Source organism: Papio anubis, chromosome 2, assembly GCF_008728515.1.
Source record: "Papio anubis isolate 15944 chromosome 2, Panubis1.0, whole genome shotgun sequence".
In the NCBI taxonomy this organism is placed as follows: Eukaryota; Metazoa; Chordata; class Mammalia; order Primates; family Cercopithecidae; genus Papio; species Papio anubis.
Genome location: NC_044977.1, coordinates 144575337 through 144597098, shown reverse-complemented (window position 1 = coordinate 144597098; position 21762 = coordinate 144575337). Strand labels below are relative to the sequence as shown.

Here is a 21762-nt window from a genome sequence, read left to right as displayed (position 1 = left end):
AAATTTGAAATACAATACCATCATTAGAGAATGTGGCATATTATATAAATTTTATTCTTTGGCAAATACTTTATCATTTGTTAGTTTGGTTAAGTAACAAGTTTTCAAGAATATTTTATTATAGGAATCTTTACTCATATATAAATAAACAACCTATAAAAAAGATTTTAAATTACCATAAATTTGTTTTGGTCTTGGGATATGTGTGTATACCTATGTGTATGGGGGTATACATAAATATATATATAAAGTTAATATGTAAAACCCATATAGATTATTTGATTATTTCAATATAATTAATATTCATACTTCTTAATGGAAAATGATGAAAACTTTTTTCTTGTACATTAGTTAATTAAGGTCGCATACTCAAATTTACAAAATAAGATTTGTTGATATTTAAAACAACAAATAATTACAGAGAAACTTTTCCTTTAGGGAAGAAATTTATAATTAACTCCTCATCCTCTTCCCTAAGCATACCGGGATACTAAAACTTGCCTGAAATATTATTTGAGTCCACCAATTAAATAATTATGTGCAATTTTTATAATTTGATGAAACATAAATCAAAGCCCATACATACTTAGCAAACTTTATTATCTATGTCATTTTTAGGCCAGTGGCTGTACTATGATTTTTGTCTTAAAATCTTCGTGAGAAAAAGAGGATATCTGAGTTTAAAAAAAAAAAAAAAAAAAAAAAAAAAGAAGTATATTTAAGAAGTAGGGGAAAAAACTAGTTTAATGAGTCTTTTTACTTGTGAGACAGTCATCTGCATAAATAATCAAATAACAGTTTGCTCACTTGTTTGAATATATAAACCTAATAATATAGGGAAAGAGGGAAAGTATTAGACCATAAAGCAATTCAGAAGTATTTAACTGACGGCATGGCAATAGAAAAAATATTGAAAACATAGTATAATTCTAGGAATTAGGGCATTTCTTTGAGATTAATATATTTTAATTTCTTAAATGATGATCAAAGGTGGAATAAAAAATTCATCAGGGTGAAGATTGTCAGGGATTTCTCAGAAGAATTCGGAATGATTTGAGTAAACAGGAAAGTGAGTACAGAGACATTTCGGGGAGAGTGATGGGCAATCAATGCAAATGTTTTACTTTATAGACTCAAATTACATAAGCAGCTCCTGCCAGTTCTTAAAAAATTCTACATGTTAAATGTGAGATTAAAACCATTTTTCCCATTTTAATTCTTACTCTAGAGGAAACACATGTTATAGAGCCCTGTACTCACCTTTTGCAGATTTTACAAGTCCTGGGCACCTTGTCAGGGGCTACCCAAGGTTGCCTATACCTTCAGCCAGGTGAGATTTTATGAATTAACACTTTCTAAAATCACATACTCAGCTGATAGTTTACGTGGCCCTCATCTCCTCTGTTTCTATAAATCTACCCTGCTCTACCCACACTCCAATCTTTTTTTATATTTGTATTTATGATATATCTTTGGGGGTATACTATTGTTTGTCTCTATGTCTGTATACACACAGGTGATTATCTGTCTGCATGTGTATAGGAAAATGGTCACTGAAAACTGCAGAGTTCACTTAATTGTGGGATTCATAGCCCATTACTCAGAACATCTTGACTATTTTCACTGAAACACGTGTGCTGATAAATAACTTTCCTGGAGAAAGAATGCCATTTAGGAACTTTCACCTCAGGAACTCACTTCAGAAGCATTTTACCTTTGCCAGCCCTTCACCGCATTTCTATCTCTGCTTCTAATACACTGGTTGCCTTGGGCTCCATGAATAAATAAATATACATAAGCCCTCTGGAGAAAAGTTTGTGTACACCTTTAGCTAGTGTCCTGTGGAGTTTTTTAAGCTGGAGGGGATCAACTAATTGAATAGCAATGCATCTATATTTTTTATAGAAAATATTTCTAACAATCTATAAGAACCTTTAGTTTTCTGTTCTAACACTAAATCCACTTCACCCTCAGCTCCTGTAAATTTCAAAGCCCATATATTTTCTTCCAAAATTACTTTAATAGAGGGCTAGTATACTGTGAATTTTATCAATGTGAGAAAATATTTAAAAAGAGACTTAATGAGCCAATAGTGTGTTTTTCAATCATTTTATTACACAGCTTGCATATGAGCTCTTGAGGTTTGAAGGTAATTACATTTTTTCCCAATAACATGATCCAAATATATGACTGCTGATCCTGAAAATACAATTTCAGTCCTAGCCAAATTAAAACAAATGGAAATAAATCAAAATCAACTCTTTGATTTTGAATAGGGAATCTACCCGTGAGGAGAACATCATAAATAACTGTTGCTGGATGATCAGCAGAGTGGTCCTCAGGAAACTGGTAAGAGAGGAATCCTCATTTGGTTAAAATTAACGTAACTTGCTTGCATGCTTAAGGATTATAGAGATCTTCACATTTTCTCGTTTATTCCCAAACTTTGAGAAACTGTTTGATTACTATGATTTACTGTAACACTATTGAAACACACATATGGCACTAATTTTCCAAAACTTTCTGTCTCCTCAAGGCACCCCGATAGCAGCGGAAGCTTTTCCAAGCAATTCCCTGGACATCTCAAGTTTTTGCCTGAAGTGCAAACGAATCACAACTATGAAGCTTGGCAAAGGAACTTTGTTTCGACTCTTGGGGTTGTGGGGAACCCCTGTGTGTCCCTCTTTTCCCTCCCCCAACCCTTTTTCTAAAATCTTGACATCTACTGGGAGGAAAAGTAGGTTAATTAGGCAGGAGTCTCTGGCTCGGCCCCCAGCGGCGGTTTTCAGGTGGCTGAGAGCCCCGCCGCCTTCCGAGCGCGAGTGATGAAAAGGGGAGGGAGGCCGCGCCGGGCGGGCCGGCGGCTCACAATGGAGCAATTATTTGTCTAAAGTTCCATCCTCTGCGGAGCTCCTTGCATAATTCAAACGTAATTAGGCAGACGGTGTTCCTTTTAAAGGCGTGACTTTGGGGGGTGGGAGGGATGCTTATTTACTTTGGGGCTTCTCTGGGATATCAGCTCCCGGATGAGCTGAAAAATGATTACAGGCAGATTTGCACCATGTGCATAGAGAGTTCAAAAAGTTTGTTCTCTTGCAAATCGAAACCTTTTCAACTTTTATCTCTCTTACCCGCTCCTTATCTGCAACCAGATGTCATAGACTCGCACTCAAAGACCGTTAGCTGAAAAAAAAAAAAAAAAAGAAAAGAAAAAAAAATCCTCCCGGGACTGTGCTCACATGCGTAACAGTCCAAATGCTCGCCCTCACCTTGAATTTTATTCCCCTTATTCAACTACCATTATTTCCTGGTGGCCGGGAATAGGTCTGAGTCATGCCTTCTGCTCAGGTCTGGAGCTGGGGCGCAGAATCTCCGCCAATTTCGAGATTGGCCCTAAAAGTCTCTATGCAGTGGAAAAGTTTGGGAGCAGAATCAAACTTAAAAAAAGAAAAAACAAAACAAACAACAAACAAAAAACAGCTTTGAGGTGAAGGGTTAGGCTTGCCCGGTTGGGAGAAGGTTGGAGTGTTCTGTTTATTTACCTATTTTATATTATTTTCTCATTTATGTGGAGGTAGTGGAGGCGATGACAGAGTGATGATCAAGAGAAGGGTTTAGAAATGGCACTACTAAGAAGAAGATGCTTGTTTTTGCCTCAGTCAGCTATGGATGGAGCTCAAAAGGTTTCACTCAGTATCGTCCAAAATCGATTGTAAATACACACTATAAATACATATACATATGTGCCTCTAGATACATATTTAGCCTAGGACATATCATCAAATAAATATTACATATCTGATATATTTATTGCCATACATTTGTATGTTCTTATAAATACGTTACCTCCTAATAAATATTTATACATCATTTTATGTACTCTTGTAATAAATAACAATAAAATGAAAATTATGTCAGCGTACTCCAAATACGGTGATACATAATAGTTATGGGAATATGTTAGGCAATGAATATTAAATTTTAGGATCTACTTGGATGCTGAATTTCATGCCCTTTCACATGTTGTTTAAAAGCCTGTGGCTTCTCACAGGGAACCCAGCATATACATTCATCTCTTTCTTCCTTAAAAGCTATAGCACTACCTGTCACTTCCAGAGCAATGGAAAGTAAGTTCTTGTTCAAACTATAGCCCCTAAGCCAACAGATGAAACTCCTATTTTAGAGGAAGACTGCGACAGCTTAGGCCACCGGAAAATGACCCAGAATTTCAACTTCTGCGCTCTCTGGCGAGGCTGAGTCCGAACTCCAACTCAAAAAAGTCTTAAATTCGTTCGGGAAGATCATCTCGCACTGAGGCCATTTGACCTGGTGATACCAGAATGTTAGTAACGCTTGGTGTTTGGGGAGTTCGGCATATTTGACTCTCCCTGCGGCTCCTCCTCCTAGCCCACCCCCAGCCCACAGATCTGGGTCCCTTGGAAACACTCTGGCCTCCGGAAAAGATTCTGAAGAAAATGCAAAGGGAGAACTAACATTATTTTCCTATTATTCGATTTGCGTTCTCTGGGTTCTTAATTCAGCCTTTCCTAGGTGCTACTCTGCGCCAAGAAGAGTTAGGTTTTGCCAAACACTCCCACATCCAGGATTCTTGACCACACAGAGGGATTTAGAAAACAGAAAACTCGTTAATTTTGAGCGACTTTTTGGAAAAGAAGTTGGATGGGAAGGGGACCGGTGCTGTACTAGGAAGATTCAAGAACGGACCTGCCTTGCCCCGAAGCAATCGGCTTCCTAGGATGGGATGGGGGTGGGGGATTGCATTTCTTTAACCCCGATCCACGTGGCTCCCCACCTGCCCCGGCGCTGGGCGGTTAATATTGTGCGAGTTCCTGAGCTGTGTTGAGAACATATCCTAATGTCTATAGAAACTTGGTGGAAAGAATTTGATGAATGTGTCTAATTGGTTTAACTTGCCATCTATTCACAAGAAGTAAAGGTCCATCATTAGGCTTAATTGATTTTTTTTAAGTCGCTGCCTTTAATGATCATAGAAGCAGCTAAGTCCAACACCAGCATTTGCGTCATTTTAATTACCCTGTTTATTTGTTGCGGATATGGAAAGTTACCCAATATTTCCCCACATCCCTTCCAACTAAAAGGGGAACTCAGCAAGCTGGGCAGTCCCGCTTCCAACCCAGAGAGGGCGAGGGCAGCGTTTGAAATTTTGAGACTGGGCTGCCTGGCGCGGCTTTCAATTTCAGTCTTTTCCGCCAGACGCGTCTCGGGTATAGACCGCGGCGGTGGTCTAAATTCTTCGCCTAAGGAACCACCGCCTAAGGAACGATTTGCCATCGGATTTGTCCTCGGCAAATGTCTCACCAAGCTGTAGATGGATGGATGGATGGATAGATAGATGATAGGTAGATCGATCGACAGATAGATAGAGAGACAGATCCCCAAAGCTTGCTGATAAATGATCTGGAAAGAGCTGCTGAAAAGCTTCTACACAACATTGTTTGGGGGACCGTGGTCCCCAGGTAACATGCCCACGGGATTCTACAGTCTCTGACACGAATAACGCTCTTGCCAAGTTCCCTCCCCAGCTGGCCAAAACCTGAGACTCCCCCAATCATTCAAGAGTTTCTTTTTGATAAACTTACTGGTAGGTAGTTGGTTCACAGTTGTCCAGCCCACTCCCTGCAGCAAATCACACACAAGAGCAAGCAGGCAATTAGAACCACTGTCAGAGTGCTTGAAAATCATCCATTCTTCACATTAATTAAGCTTTGACAATTGAAGTTTCTATGGATTGGGACCTCAAAACTTTCTCCCTCATTTGAACAGCAGGAACTTAGTGGCGTCTGCTACTCAAAATGTTAGCCTTCACTTCACCCTGGCTATTCTGTTATTAAAAAAAAAAAAATTAAAAATAATTCAATCTCTTGAGCATTTTTGCACAGGGGGGCAGGAGCTTGAGTTTTAAAACCTTTGTCAGAATCAAGGTCTCTTATTCAGGTGGGATCTGTGGATTTACTTTTTTTCAGCAGCAACACCCTGATAGCATTTTAAATTTTTGGTATGATTTTTACCTCCCACCTTTCTAAATTTAGGAGTTAAAATTTCAAAAGGTAAATCAGAGAGAAGCCACCTAAGCCAAATGACTGGTTTCATTCTCCAGTGTTTGGCAGAGCACTGAAGCTCCTCAAGCTTGGCTCACTGAGGATGTGAAATGCCCTGTTGACTATGGGTTCAATGAGGGCCTGAATGGTCAGCCATAGGCAGCTGGTCCAAGCCTCCAACTTGGCTCCTTTAGCCATAGTCCTGAGAATTGTGCCCCAAAACCTCTACGAAGTGGGAGCCACAGAATCTGAAGCATGTATTTGGGTGAGGAAGGGTCTGGAAGGTGTAAAAGGTCTCATCTCAGGAGCCTCTCTAGCACCCCATAGCCTGATAGCTACTCTGTAAATTTCAGCTTATCCACAGGACTCCAGCATGCAAAAGTCATTTCAGCCCAGTGAGTCCTGGCTCTGCCGTACAGGTTGAAGTTGCTGGTCATTCTGAAAGAGTCTGAATCAGACAAAAGTAGCCTAAAATTCGGGCCTCACCTTCCACACTGCCCCTTCGTGTTGCTTCCAGTGCACTAACCTTGCTGGAAGGGGAATGTGGGAGTGGAGATAGGGCGGGTAAGGGACGAGAGAGCCAGCAACGAGAGTGTTTGAATTGCAAGTTTCATCCTTAGGAGAAATACTGGAAGTAAAGGGCCTCCCAGGTGGTTGAATCCTTGGGGACATTTCTGTAGGGCTCCCTGAGTGAGCCATCAAGACCCAAGACTATGCCACCCCAACCCCTTGGCTCAGGAAAAGCATTGCCTCATCCCTGTTCCTCCTCCTCTGTCATCGGACACACTCACTAACTTCTCCAAGACATACAACTCGGGACAAAAAAAAAAAAAATCTGGTTAACAAGATCATTGAATATCATTCTTGCTATCAGTTTTATTTCGATTTCCAACCCTCCTGTTATTTTGTCTTGTGCTTCTGTTCTTTCCACCTCCATTGGAAAGGAAGGTCTTTTCCCTTTCTCCTCCTCCCACCAGGTGCTGGAGTTTTTACACCGGTGCTTTTTTACTTAAGGAGAAAAACTGTCTGCATGGTGCAGGATGCTGAAGGGGAGACAGAAAGAGAAGGTTTGGAGGCCTGGGGGCGGCCATGCGTGTAGCCCTCCGCGGTATGTTTTTGTGCACAGAGTTGGCGCCAGGGCAGCGCCCCAGACCCCAGCTCTGGCTGCACAATAGATGACCGGACAGCTGTGGCCACTACAAAGGAGTCCCTCGGCCACGTCGCTGTTTACTTAGTGTCGGGTCTGACCCCAGGGCTGCTTGCGGCCAGTACATATGCTGATTCCACCCTGAGAACAGGCTTTCTGTCCTCCGTTCGCCGCGCTAGCTCGCGCGTGTTTGCAAACAACTTAACTGACTTCTCAAATATTCATCTGCTACGCTGGCTTTAGGGAAATTTGAGGGGAGACTCGCTGGGCAAAGACCCTAGGCCTCTGGAGGATTGGCTCACCACACGCAGGTCCTGGCCACCTCTCTGATTATCTTTTCTTCTTTACAGAGGAAGCGGATAGGCTTCAGCTTTAGAAAATTTATTGTTTTAATTTGTCAGCCATAAGTAGGGTCAGAAAGAAGCTGGACAACAGGCCCACAAGCCGCCCCGCAGACACCTACGGAAACAGACACGAACACGTTGTGAGCCAGACAAGAGAATTATCTTTTTGCACGTGGAGAAGACCTTCATCTGGGGCTGCTGCTGGTCTATTCCTTTCCGTACACTTCTACTGACACCCCGGCATCATGATCCCTAACTCAACTCGAAGGTTTAAAAAAAATTAAAATCACTAGGTAATCACAGTACTAGTCAAAGGTCAATAAAACGTTCAACTGTTTAAAATAAACTTTGCCCTCAAACTAGAAGTCACCTAGTCTTTCTTGTCAGTGTCTAAAAAACATTTAGAGATTTATTTGTTTCTTAGATGTGCAAATTGAAAGGCTGTCTGGAAAGGAGATGTCTTACTCAACTAGACCACCGACTCCCAACAGGAATGTCTCCCTCTTTGGGGTCTCCTCTTGAAAGAGATGCCAGGAACCCATATCTGCAAAGACAGCTATTGGGGCTGCCCCGAATTACCCTGACCCAGGGCACTCTGTACCCCACTCCATCTACATCTGGGCCTAAAGATCCTGCTCTCTCCTCCCCATCCCAGAACTGCCACACAGAGCCTTTGATATTGTCCCAAGCTTAATTTGGTAAGGCAAGAAAACAACCTAATACCACTTCTCATCTCCTGATTTCAGAGAATCTAATTTTTCCTAGGTGCCCCTACAGACTTGAAGGTAGGGGTGGGCTTTTCCACAAGCTCCTTCTATGAGTAGGGCTGGGCTAACACCTGTGCTGAGAATGCTGGAGAAGGTGGTTGGAAAACCAACTAGGACAGAGGAAGCTGAGCTCCTGGTGCCCCCCACTCCCTCTTTTATCCTCTTTATGACATTGTTCGCAATGACTGTCTAGTTCAGATATGACGAGACCAGCGCCTCCCTTGAAATGGAAACAGAGGACTGAATAAAGAAGAAAAAAGCACTTTGTAGTCTGCATCGTCCATCTTTAATTCAGAGACGCATCTCTACTCCAGGGAGCTCTGCCTTTGATCTCTTTGATTTTTTTACGCCAGATCTGTTATGGACTAAAATTCCTAGGTTTCCCATAGAAACATCTCCATTCCTTCGGGATATTGATGTTTTCTTCTTCCTGGGGGTTATGATATGGTAAATCAGATTCAGAAAAGAAGGGACAATGCCAGCATTCATGGGCCTGGGGTGGGGTTTCTCTTGGCCTTCTCCCTCCCTCTCTCTCATATTCTCTCTTAGTCCCTCTCATTCATACAAATATTTCCTCCCTCCCTTTTTCTCTTTTTCTCCTTTTCCTGTCTTCCCTCCGCCCTCCTTCCTCCTTTCCTCCTCCTTTCTTTCCCTGCCTTATTTTCTCTCCGTTGTTCTCGGGGGAACCAAAGTAGGGGTTGAGATTCTGGTCTCTTCAAGCCTTTCAAGCGCCTTCAACTTTGGCGGCGGCAGCAGCAGGTTGCGTTGCCATGGAGACTGTACTGTATGGCTACGGCGGCGGCCACGGCGGCCGCAGCTCGAATCCCCTAAACAATGCCGAGCCAAGTGCAGGTTTCTCGCCCTTTTCCGTGCACTTTTCTCTTCTAATGGGGCTAGTGGCCTCAAATGGGCGATGCATCTTGACACGAAAACAATCCTTGCCCCTCCTCTTCTCCCCCCACCCCGCCCCGCTTTTCCTTCCTCCCTCCACGTCTTTGATCTATTAAAAATCAAAAGAACAAAGTCACAGAGGAAAGTTGAGTTTTGTTGTGACTGCCACTGCACAAAATGGAGATCTTCAAACAGAGTGTGGTGGAACCGAGGTCTGACAATCCTGATCCAAGATTGGTTGTAGCCACAGGTCAAACTGGACAGCTCCATACAAGAGGACACAAATTATAACCAGGCCCGCCAAGGAGCAGCAAACCTCTCCATCCCAAACTGACTGTAGCTAGGAGATTCTGATGGCCAGAAATGCCTCCAGTCAGGCTCCAAGTGCAACGTGAGTGAGGGCTCTGAAGAGGCCCCCAGGTGAGGAGCCACAAGGACCCAGAGCTAGAATATCTGCTCAATCTTAAATCATTTTACAGAGCCCGTGCGTGGCATTAGACCTCACCCAGATCTGGACAAGCTACAGCTTCCTCCACAGTGCTTGGTGCACAGCAGGTGATCAATAAATAATCGCTGGTGGTTGTTGCTTCTGCACTGCCAAACCCTCCACTAGGGGGCGCGAGAGGAGGTTTACCCAGAGAGAAGGGAGTGGGTAGACACAACAACTCAAGAAACAACAGCCACACTTTACTATAAAGGATAGTTAGATGGCTGGAAAAAATAATGCCAAAGCAAACAGATACTGAATTCAGTTTTTCTTTTCCAAAGGGACAGTAATATTAATATTATCATTATGGTCAGATTTTATTTGCCACAACTTATTGCTAGTAAGACTAACACTGAGCCAAAACATACATGAGTCATTTTCCCAGAACTAAGATCACTGTAAGATCCTCAACCTTCAGATGCTCAGAGCATTTCTTTAGATAATGTGTTCAGCGCCCACTACTTAAAAATAGTATCAATCATTATTGAACTGGTTGTGTCTGGGTCTAATACACAGATCACACATTTATAGATTCATTTTGCCACACTGAATGTTCCATTTAAACAGCAAAAACAAAAACAAAAACAAAAAAAACACAAGTAGATTTGAATTACATTCATTTTTATTTTAAGTCAATGAGAAATGTGGATACTGCATACTTCAAAAATTTACTTAGTTTGGATTCAACGTTTAGTATCCAATTTTTTTAGCTACCTTTTGTATGTTAAAAATAACCTTGGAAAAGCTTCTATTTGAAATAAAATACAAAATACAAAAAGGGATTGTAAAGTAAGAGAAAGAAAAGCAGACTCAACTTGAACACCTTTAAATTCTGACCAACTGGATTGTGTAGCGTAAAGCGTATCCCAACATTTTCTCAAGGAACTGGTGTGCTGATGATCCCCTGAACATTTTAGTAATGTCCATATACTTCAGAGGCTGAAGAACAGGAACCAAAATGTGCTAACAAATGATAGATATTTAGCAAGATAAATTTTAAATATTTTTATTTTTCAAACCAGGAAAAAAACTATGAATTAACAGAAAATTCTAGTCATTTCTAAAACAAAATTGTAGAAGAAACATGTTAATGTAACTGTATTTTTTTCTAAGCCATGTTTGAACAGCATAATTATTTGTGATACAAAAAGAAAGGAGGAAAAAAATTAGAATGCAGAATTGTTGTTAGGGATTTGCAAACATCATGGAAAAAGTAGTATAAACCCTTGCCAAGATCCCAGAACTCTAATCCCTGGATCCTGATCTCCAAAGGAAGGCTAGAAAATTCTGCCTTGGCCTCAAAGTCTTGAGAAAATGAGATTGAAAACTGTTGATAAAATCAGCTAGGAGAAAAATACGTAAATGTTCTTGGCCCAGGTGACCAGGATTGGTATTTAAAATGTATGTTGTTAAGTAAATTCAAATACAAAATCAAAGAAAACTTTTGTCTAGCAACATGACTGCTTATGGTATGTGTTCTCTTACTGGTTAAATGTACCATAGACATATCCACATGCACACACACAAGAAAGTTCCAATTTGAAGAACTTTACCTTTTCTCTCTTAAGTATTTTTTCCTTCATTTGTTTACCTTTGCAGTTCCAAATAAATTTAGAAAACTACTCCCTAGACAATTGATAAGGCAGTATGTTAACTGGCCGAAAGTTTCTGGGCCACCTTTTAGCCCTCAAGGAGAACTGAAGGGAGATATCTGTGAGGTCTCATCACAGGTACATGGAAAGGAAACAGGAAGTAACCATAGCAACCACTACCTAGGCTGGAAAAGGTGATTCTGTAGGGCCGTCCATTTTGAATGAAACTTAAATGCAAAGGCAGAGAGCAAGCCTACACACACACACACACACACACACACACAAATCCCCAGGCTCAAAAATAATAAACCTATACAGAGTGACTAGCACTTTCAGTGACTCAAGACCCAGTCCCCCACAAATTCTAAACATCTTAGCTTCATTTTAAATGGTCAGCGAAAGCTTAGGAAAGGAGATGTCCTGGGTACAGTCTTCTTTCTTCCTCCCTTCCTCTCACAGAAAAAAGCCCTAACCTTGTAGAATAAATCCATACTTTCAAAGTACCTTCTCATTTAGGACATTTTTAGGAAACTGTTCCTATCTATCCATTGAGTGTCATTCTCCTCTTGAACCTCCGAGTTCTGTGGCTCTCCCTGTGTCTTCTCACTATACAAATAGAATCACTTCATCCTGCTGAACATCGCTCAAATTGCCTCAAAATGTGGTCCCAGCATCACTTGGGAACTTATTAGAAAGGTAAATTCACATAAACTGTTGGAATGGGGCCAAGCAATTTCTAGTTGTGCTTTATTTTGTTTGTTTTTAAACAAACTTTGGGTGATTCTAAACCTCGATCAAATTGGAGAATCTCTAGTTTAAAGAATCTTTCCTACCCACTCACACTGCTAATAGAAATGTTGAACATAGGAGTTTGTATCCCTGAACACTGAAGACAAATCTGGAAGGAGAAACAAGGACAAGCCCTCTGAAGCTAAGGGCTGAGAACAGAACAGCCAATGAGAGGCCCTGGCTTCCCACCCACACCTACCCCAGCACTGGATCTAGGGAACAACTCTTTAGGTTCCCAGTCCCAGTATGCTGTGACTACGAGCCTTGGTGAGTGAAAAAAGTGAAAGGGAGATAGCCATGTTCTCTTCTCCAAAGAGAACACCAGAGACAGATATGCTGACACTCTGGTATGGAAGAAAGCTCTGGAAGGAGGAGTCAGAGGGGAAGACACTCGAGGCAAGGTTCTCCAACACAAACAGACCGCAAGGTTCTCCAACACAAACAGACCGAGGAGTTGAGATCCCACCCATGAAAAGGCCGGGGGAGGAGATGACTGGTGTACCTGACTGGGAGTAGGAATCTGAGTCTGGAGTATGTGTGGAAGGTGTAGAGGATGTGAATATAGTGGGTGTAAGAGTTGGGGGGAAGGGATGCCTGGAGACATGTGGGGGGATATGAAGGCATGGGGAGGTGACTGATGTGAAAGAGCTAGTGAAGTTCTAATTGTGAGGGGTCAAGGAGAGTCTGGGGACTCTGAAAATGTGTGGGAGTGTAGGGTGTGGAGATGAAGAGATTGGAGCTGGTAAAGGGTCTGAGGGAAGTGAGGAGGATGAAGTAGATGTGGGGGATTCGGGGGGATTCTGTGGAAGTGGAGGATGAGTAGTAGGAGGGGGTAAGAGGTTGAGATGGATACAAGAGAATATGAGGGGCTATGAGTGTGAGAAGGTGAGGTTTAAGAAGGGTTGAGGGAGTATGACAAGGTGAGGTGGTGTGAAGCAGTAAAAGAGGGTGGGGGAAGGTGAGAAGAGTGTGGAGTGGGAGAAAGCAACAAGTCTCCAGGTCTTCCAAGCTACCGACAAAGGGAGTGAAGGGTAAAGGAAATGGGGATCTGATATATAAATGAGAGTCAGGAGCTAAAATCAAACCAAACCAAAAAAAAAAAAACAACAATAACAACAACAACAACAAAAAAACCATACTTGTGGCCCCTTGTTCCCTCACGAGACAGCAGTAGCTGAATCATAGAATGAGCCCAAGTCCTCCTGAAGCACCTGGTACCTGCCAAATTCTCACTCCCTGTGGGCATCGACTTCTGTGACTAAATTAAGGGGCCCCTGAAATGTCAGGTGAGAGTGAAGTGTGGGAGCTTTTCAGTTCTTCAGGTCCTGCACCCTTCTCTAAAGGCTGCAATATTCCCTCCCCCTTCTTTAGCTCTGAATTCACAGTTTTTACACCAAAGAGGATTAAACTGGGGGCCCAGACTTCTCAAAATCCCAGATTTTCCAGGACTGCCCATAGGAAAGATTTCTAAGCATCGAGATCATAAATCTCACTTGTTTGCCGAAACTTGTGTGGCTTCTTCCAAATGCCCCTCTGGAATCCAGTCCCTGAACTATACTGCCTCAGCTTCTGTACTCTCTTTGCCAGAAGCAGGTAATTTGGGCTAGGTGGAAACTTTAATTTGGGTTAAGAAACATTAATTTTATATGCAAACAATTTTTCAGTAGACAACTATCACATACTCAAATCTTATAAGAATAAATCAGTTACCTTAATTTTTCAATTATGAATATATTTATATTTTATAAAACATAAAAATGTTTTTCTCATTTCTTCCTCATTTAAATTGTGTTATTTGTTTGAATTAGAACACTTCTGGCAATTGTGCTGTGTCTTTATTGATATCAATAAATCACTATATGTTCTCTTGAATACTTCTAGGTAAAACCACTGACAGAGTTCATAATATAAACATTTAATGATATTTTTAGCTCTGGCCAATAATATGCACAAACTCTATTAATAGATGTCTGTCAGCAAAAAAATGGAATTAACCACATTTCATCTTCAATTTTAGTTACTATAAGTGAATGAATGGAGTAAGTACTTGAATTTTTGATACTAGAATATATGTGAGACACATTTTGTATAATAGACAGATTTTTTTCTAATGATTTTTTAAAAATGTGTCTGTATCAAATTGTGCAAATTTGGAAATTTCTTGAATTCCTAAGCTGATTTTTGTAACAATTAAATTTAAATCTAAGTCCCTTGTGTTCATCATCATGGATTGTAGACTTTAGGTCCCAATTTACCCATTACCCTGAATAAACTTAACCCATCACACCCCCAGGTACAGGGAAGAAAAGGCTAGAAACATATTGCTGCCTTGCCTACACTATGTCACTATAGGATATCTCATAATAGAACACTAATATTTGCATTTCTATGTCTTTCATTCCTAAATTTTCTGAAGATTGTAGGATACAGTAAGTAGCAGAGAGAAGAGAAAATTTAGAGCCATTTTACTTTAAAATAAAACAACTTTGAAAAAATAGTTGAACATACACTTAATAAAATGGACAAATACCCCCTGAGAATTGAAATATGATTTTTTATGTATATTTAGTTGCCCATATTTCTGAACCTAAAGTCAAAATGCACAGACATTTATGTTTTGCATCGGCCTTAAAGAAGTGTTTTGAAGTAGTTCATACTTTATCACATTGTTAATTAAGCAAGAAATAAGAATAACTTAACAAATTACTTCTGTTAGTTAAGAAATTATTATGGAGATTATTGAAAAATGGAGAGTCCCCTTAATTTTCTTTTAGGTGCTTGTTCTTAAATATATTATTTTTTTTCATTCTAAGATTGCTGTTTTTACCTTTCTGCTACTTTTGTGCTGTACCTAAAGTCAATGTGGAACATGGCTTTTAAACAAACTTTCTTCTACCCTGAAAATCTCCATAGCTCAACAGAGAGAAGGCAAATTTTGCTCAGAAATCAAGAGAAAGGGCTTCCAAGGGAGAACTGGTGGCTCTCCCTCTTCTCCACCTGAACACAGTTCATGGAAACCTGAAAAATACCTTGCAAATGTTTGGAGAAATCACAGCGACTTTCACATATTCAAATCTGCATTCCCAGGCTGTGGCATGAGTTGGTGCCACCCTGGTCTACTGCATCCCTTGTACTGAAAGAAGTAAATACTCCTCTCTTTCAAAGGAATGACACTCCCTTAAGGAATATTGAAAATATCCTCATTTTTCCTAATTTGCTCTCCCTGTCTTGGTAGTCCTATCTGCCAACACAATTGAGCCATGGAAATTGGTGAGGTTTTACCTTGTTGCAGATAATGAAAGAATGTGGAAAATTCTGATCTCAGCTAGAAACCACAGTCGAGGAAAGTTATTTTGCTCCTATGTCAAAGTTCAGGGAAAGGCAGCCCAGTTCTCTAAATAATTTCAGATCTATAGTATGAGGTTTAAAGGACGTAAACCAATTTTAGATTTTTAAAAGGTGCTTTTCTCCTCCTGCTAAAGTATTTGGTTTTACTGGAGGAAGTGTTCAAAGCCATAAAGCTCAGTAATCGGGATAACTTCCCCCGCAAGTTTCATGGGGTTTCCGGAGAGCTGAGAGCCTGTTGGCTGGCCATAGCTCCTTCAGGAACAATAAATCCTCCAGAATCATATTCCAAACCTCCCCATTACCAGTTATCCTAATTATTAGTTTCTCACAGCTTTCTCCACTCTCCATCTCTCCTCTTCCTTCATCCACTCCCCATCTTTGTGGAAAAGCCATTTGTGAGAAAACTACATTCATGTGCCATTTGATCAAACAAGAACCTGTTGACTCCCACAAACATAAACTTTCCTTTGCTATCAGTTATCTTACCGACTTTTTTAGTAAGAAAAAAAAAGGCCAGAGAGATACATGTATTCCTCACCTAAATGATCTCTCTCCTATTTAACCAGCAACCAGCAATCATCCGACATTAATTTATACAGTTTGTGCAAATACCTAAGCTATTTAAAAAGCTTCTCTGGGTCGTGTGTGGCAGGGAACATCTATCTGGTGAATAGGCAGTGTCACACGGTAGCATGCTCTCTTGTCAAGGCCGATTGTGTTTTAGGCAAACATTTGCGCAAACATAAAGGCAAAGGTCAAGGACTGTTCAGTCCCAGTATGTGCTAATTCACCTAGAGAACCAATGGAGCAAAAGTTGCATTTTACATGCTCGCCCCCGCCAGACCCAGCGCGGGAGTCGCTCCTGCTAATGAACAAAATCGCCTCTGATCAGTTCCCTTGTCAATTTCTTTTCGGATCTTTGGTCCATGTCTCTGGGCTTCCTCAAAAATACAACTGGTAAAGACGTGTTTGCCAACATCTGGATCAGCTCCGCCCAACTTCTGGGGCAGCACATGTTTATTCCACGTTTCTGGTAGCGGAAAGGTAATAATAATAAATAAAATGTAGCTTGCTACAGATGCTTGCAGGTACTCAAATGAAGGACCGCTCATTGCTGGCGTCTGAATTTCCATGCCATGCAGAAGAATAATATTATTCAAACAGCAGAATCGAATCTCAAAGCCGCAGGTTAGTGGCAGGAAAGTGCATTTGTAACAGACGTTTGTGGAAATGTGGTACGCGCGCACACTGGGAGCCGCGTTTCTTTGGGACACTTTCCTACATTCAGCGAATACAGAGCATCACTTTCCAGTGAAATATGCCTCCCCCACCAATGTATCTAAGCCATCTCCCACAGATCATGCCTAGTTATTTTCCAGCCCTAAAAAAAAAAAAAAAAAAAAAAAATACAAATGATTTCAAGTGGATGTCAACTTGAGCAACTCGGAAGTGGAATATTTTTAGGGTTAAACAAACGTGCGCACGCACCAACCGGTAGGGTTTACTCTGCATCAATAGTCATTTGGCAAGAACCAATGGCTGAGTTTTTGCAAATCGTCCATTTAAGGCAATAGTTTTTTCCCTTGATAAACCCCAGAGTCACAGCTGTGCGCGTCCACAGGCAAGTAGTTTACACGTGCAAAATTCATTCCTGAGTCAGGCGAGCCACAGGCTCAGCTGCGGCGCAATGCGGCGCTTGCCTGGGGCTAGAGAGTCCACGACTTGTTGCCTCTACGACCCGAACGCAGCTCTCCAAACCCCGGCCACTCAGAATTTGAGGGCCTCTGGGTCTATGACGACAGGGCTCTAGGAGAAAGGGGCCTCCCTGCAGAACACCCACAAAAACAGAGCAGAGTCGCAGGAGGAAGTCATCCTAGAAGGGAGCTTGGAGTATTCTCTCATTTCTTAAAAACAACAGAAAAGCTCTCCCCACAGTGCATTTTCACTGCGTTCCAAAACCAAAGAGAAAACAGAAGAAAATGTAACTTACCCCGACCTGCCACAATACTACATTTTGAGAGTCCTTTTAACACTTTGAGTCTTCCTTTACTGTTGCAGCCTTTTCTTTCCTCTTGTCAGAAACCAACTTTCAAACTAGCTGCGAAAAAAACAAAAAATAAAAAAATAAATAAATAAAACCAGATCTTACTTTTGTCACATCTTGCCAGCTAGAATCTGCCTCAAAGTCTTCTCACTTCTTTCTCTACCAAAATTTCCTACACACCACCTGGGCAGCTTCACAAGGCTTAAAGTTTGTGTGGTTTGTGTGAGCAAATGTGTGTGTGTGTGTGCGCGCGCGCGCGTGTGCGGATGTGGGCAGTTAGTTGCTTTTAAAAAGACATCCTTGTCCTTCAGAGTAATAAAAGTGTAGCCCCCATCTTTGGGTGTGGGGATTTTACATGCACTTCTCATTTCAGTTAACTTTTTTCGAGCTGAGAAAAGCTGCTAGCTTACTTTCGGGAGACTTTGCTCGTTATTCATCTGTTTAGTCGCCTCAGAGGCACAAAAGCGGATCTGCGGCGTTATGAAAAATGGTCTGGGCGCGGAGAATGTCACAGTGGTCGGCGTATTATTTTAGCCCTTCTTAAAAAAAAAAAAAAAAAAAAAACTCAGGGAAAGTTTGCTTTTGATGAATTCAATAAAAGCAAAGCTGCAACGGAAGAGATTTTCAGCTAAAATTATACAGCATGGGGCAGAGCTTAAAACAGCCAGATGGCCAAAGGTAGAGGGACCCTCTCGGTTTCAAACCCCAGATCTAGAATTCCACTGGCTGAGTCTCTTAGTTTATTTAATCCCGCGTGTATCTTTTTTTGTTTTCTTTCTTTCTTTCTTTCTTTTCCAATTGATTTACCAGCTCTTTTTTCCACCTCACTTTTGGTTTCCCACCCTAGAAGTTGCTGGTGAAACCCTGTCTTGGGATTTGCAGAAGTCACTTTTCAATTTCCCCTTTGATAATAAAGTTAAACTTTCCAGAGCCAGCAGCCTGGAGTGAAGCGAACCCCTTAGGCGGTAGGCGGGTTCATTGCAGGCCACCATTCGGTTCCAGGTTCAAATCCTGCAACCTTTGACGTCTCAGGCCACCTGTGGCTTTTGAATATAAGGACAAATATGTTCATTCCAACCCCTCCCATTCCCCACCACAACTGGGGAAAACCCGAAGAGCTTGGCTCACCCTCAACCTTACACGCTCATGGATCCTTCCCTTTCCTGTATTCGCAATTGCAGATCATTGTATTCCCGGCAAATTCATCAGCACTTCTTCCCATAATTTTCTTAGAAGTGAGGGACACACAAACTGAGGTGATCACAGTGGCTTCTCAGATTTTGGAATGGGAATTAAGAATTTAACACGCATCCTATTTGAGCCATTTTCTTGGAGTCGGATGTCGGCAAAGCAGAAAAAAGTGGAGGGGGGAGAGTGAGGTAAAGAAATTGGAAGTTTACTTTGAAAGTCTGAACAAAGATCAAACTTAGACCCTGAAGCCTTTCCTCTGGAAAGGAAGGAGGGGAGAGAGGTTGGGTGGTGGGGGGGGGGGGCATTGAAAGCCACCCAGGATCCCACTTTTCAGCACCAGCCCTGACAGGATTTAGTCTGGTGTGTGAGTTCGGCTGCCACTTCCAGGAAGTCCTCCGAATGAACCCTACCCAAACGTAACCACAGCTCTACAGGCTAAGGAACAGAGTGTGGCAAGGGGCAGGTTTTCAAAAGGATTTGGCAATTTGAGGACCCTCAGCCCAGAAGACCACTCCTCGCCAATCACTCACTGGCAAGGATTTGGGGGTATGGTGGGAGTGGGGACCAGAGAGATCCTGCAGGTTGAAGGTTAACACTGGGGTGATACTGGCTTCAAAGAACCTGCTGCAGTGAAAGGGGAGATAATCACTCTGAACTGGATTTTCTGAGCCCCAGCCTTTCTACGCGGGGAGGCGGGTGGGCAGGCAGTCCAAGGAAACAAAACAGTGGACCCTTTGGCAGTGCACTGCTCCAAGTGCCTGCTCTGTTACTTTCAGGCTGAGTGACCCCAGCAAAGTTTTTTAACCACTACCTCAATCTTCCATTTTCTCATCTGTAAAATAGTCATAAAATCTGTTTCAAATCAGTTTTTTGTTTGTTTTAAACAGAGCTGTGAGTACAAAGCATTTCCAGCAAATCCACAGTAAATACTGGTGTGTTGTGGGCGTTGCCACTTGTTGTTTTGATTATAAATGCTGAAGTAGGTTTTGCCGCGATACTACCACAAAATATAGGTTTCTAACGAGCGGTTTGTTGGACCCATGCCCTCACTCTATTAGCTCTGAAGATTGAAAAGTGTCCAGAGTTGGACACCGAGAGCCCTTCCTGCACCTCTGCCATTCTGGAATCAAACTCACAAGATAAGAGCCTCTCCCCGACTGGGATCAAGCCCACAAGCTGAGAGGTGTGAGCCGCGACCCAGTCGGGGTCTGGGCAACTCCCTCCTTTCCCTGCGCTGGGCTGCAGAGCTCCCTAGAATACCTGAGGGTATCCCCAACCTGGTCTCTCAAAGATGCCCCGACACTGGAAGAAACCTTTAAAGATGGACTGGAGAAGCTCTTTTGGAAAAGATAAGGCGCTCACTTTTCTACTTTTGGGAAGTAAAGTAAGAGAACCAGAGGAAGGCGTCGCGGCAACGGAGAGGATCCCACCAGCGCACACAGCCTACTTCAGGTTCACATCACCAGTCTTCCCACTGAAGTATTTTTTTTGGCAGAGAATGCCGGGAAGAAACCTCTTTTCCCAGGAGGACTGCTGGGGGTCTGGGTAGGGAGAGTTTGGTTCCTGAGTGGGAGTCGCGACCTCCAGCTGCCCCCAGACCTGAGAAAAGGAGGCACAACTGCAGCTCGGAACCCAAGACACACCTTTAAAATACACTGCCAAAATTAATGACCTCATATTGTAGGACAAAGGAACTAAACAAAACAAAACAAAAAAACCCCACAAGATTTGGGGGCCGGTTTACTTCAACCAGCACTTAGTGACACGTAGAGGAGAGGTGCTTTGACTGCTGCTTGGAGTTCCCCCACTTATTTGTAATGTTTGAAGTGAGAATGGTTTGAAGTGCAGAATGGTATCTACCAGAACTGAGGATTCAGTGAGGACTAAACTTTCTGTCAATATTTTCCCAATCTTGACTGCCACAACGACTCCCAGGATGTCTCATGCCTCAGACTCAAAATGGAGCCCTGCCTGGCACCCAAGTTAGAAATTGAGCAGGTACTCAGCGTCCTCAAGAGAAGGGACTATCCAGAGTCTAATACCACTAGCCCTGGTTTTGGACTATCTCACCTGCAGCGAGCTAGGGCCAAGAGCTGCTTGCTTAGGCTGCAGCAGTTCCTCAGCTAGCCACCCCACCCCTACTGCTAAGGTTCCTGACCTTGTAGATGATGGAATTCCCAGGAAAGTGTCATCGGAATATTCACACCCTGAAGAATGGAGATAGGACAGAGAGAAATTCATGGACAGAAATTGGTGTCTTGGTTGTTTGTAGATAAAGAAAATCCCGAAGGTTTCCGTAGTTTAAACTCAGAAAAAACAATCTGTCTGTGCCCAATAGATGTGTGTGGAAGTGGGGTGAAGCTGACTTAAATATCTGTCCTGACAGATCCCTGAACTACTGAGCTGAAGATTTCTATGACTAATGAACTTTGCTTTGTGCTTTACAATTTTCATGGAACTATCAGAAACTATACCCACTTAAATACTTGACCAGTTTTGTACTTCACAAATTGTGGTATATCCAAAGCACTCATTTGCTTCACCTCAGCTTTTGTGGCGCTCCATTTAGACAATTCCAGAGACCCCAAAAGTTTGCACAAGACAAATCATGTTCCCACCCCCAACCCACCATCTCTCTCTTAATTCTCACTTGTTTGTGGCTTTCTATGTTGGGCAGTATCAATGGAAAGGAACTTGGGCATTGGGTGGCTAACATTCCTGCCCACCAGAGGTGGGGTCCCGGCGTTAATTGTCCCAATAAATTGAGATATACTGTGCATAGTGCAATGGAGCAATATGGTTATAGTCCACATGTATGACTTAATTAAGCTATTTGCAACTTGATGTTGCGAGTCAACGGGTGTGCAAGTGGATTAACAATTGCTGGCTTCCTTATCCTCAGAATGGTGCATAATTACTTTACTAGTGGTACGTATCAATTTTTGATGATTATGGAAGCCATGTCCCCTGCACCAAGAAGCCGTTTAATAACTCTCCATTGCGTATTAAAAAAAAAAAAGTAGTGTTTGGAAATATTTTGAAGTCCCTTCCAACATTTGAATACATTCTTATTGTGGCTTTT

General features: G+C 42.1%; 1 long non-coding RNA gene across 1 annotated transcript in view; it reads right to left on the bottom strand.

Moving 5' to 3' along the window:
- Positions 1-18053, bottom strand: part of LOC108584669 — a 340166-nt gene extending 322113 nt beyond the window's left edge. The window contains exons 1-2 of the long non-coding RNA XR_001900048.3: positions 17900-18053; positions 17436-17543 (exon numbers count right to left, since the gene is read on the bottom strand). This is a non-coding gene — a long non-coding RNA (uncharacterized LOC108584669). The remainder of the gene's footprint in view (positions 1-17435; positions 17544-17899) is intronic.
- Positions 18054-21762: the final 3709 nt, after the last annotated feature.